The sequence below is a fragment of the Pinus tabuliformis genome, chromosome 3_2 (assembly GCF_031772625.1).
Source record: "Pinus tabuliformis cultivar Carrire ecotype Pingquan chromosome 3_2, CPIR1, whole genome shotgun sequence".
NCBI lineage: Eukaryota > Viridiplantae > Streptophyta > Pinopsida > Pinales > Pinaceae > Pinus > Pinus tabuliformis.
The window spans coordinates 988,480,421-988,481,528 of NC_142302.1; positions in this window are offsets into that span (position 1 = coordinate 988,480,421).

Here is a 1,108-nt window from a genome sequence, read left to right on the forward strand (position 1 = left end):
ATCCAACTGTGATCTACCGTGATAATCAGAGTTGCATCAAGCTCTCTGAAAATCCTATTTTTCACGATCAATCCAAGCATATAGATATCTGGTATCACCATTTATGAGATTATGTGCAGAGGTGGATAATGTTGTTACAATACATTCTAACATAGGAACAAGATGCTGACATTTTGACAAAGGCCTTGTCAAGAAGGAAGTTTGAGTTCCATAGGTGTAAGATAGGGGTGTATGATAATCCATTTATCGCTGAGAGGGAGTGTTCAAAAATGCAACAAGAAATTCACAATTGATTTTGCTTTGATTAATTTGAGAAATTTTGAATTTCCACATAAGCAGACAACTTGGATGGTGTTAACTTGTGTGACATCGCTTGTTCCACCCAGTTTACTCAGTAAATTCGAGTTGGAGGAGTTAGAGTTTAGTTCTGCATATCTGATTGCTAATTTGTAGCAATCAAGGTTAGTTATATTAGGTTGTTTTCAATTAAACTAGTTCCAACTATTGGAGGAACTAATGGAAGGTCAGTTAAGTAGTGGGACTTCAGTCAAACTTAGTGATCATCCAGTTAACTAATCAATCAGACCAAAATAGCTAGTGCATGCAAAGAATTCGAGTTACCCAGTTGAGGTGGAGATTCCAAGCAATGTAACATCAGTTGTAGATTAGTCTTGAGTGTACAGGTGTTGCATGCAGTCAAGTGATCGTCTTAAGGAATTGTGCAATTTAATTAGAGGGATTCCTTAAATAACAGGGGCTCATTCCTCAAGGAATAACATGAGGAAATAGGAGGTCAAGCCCAAGCAAAATTTGACCAAGTCTGGTTAAGTGGCCTTCAGTGAGTAGAGAGATAGGTTGTGCACTTGTAGGGTGAGCTTAGTTGAGCAAAGAAATTGTAATACATCTTTATTCATTTGATTAATGAAAGAAAGCATTTGGATTTTTAGCATATTACTTTCCCCATATAAGAATACTTGTTGCGTGTGTGTTATTTCTTCTTGCATGTCTAAGATTTATGTTCTAAATTATGAATTAATGTCCGTAGAGCAACATAGTAGGTTTGTGTCTTGTGATTTTGATTAAAATTTCATGAGCAGTTGCAAATCTA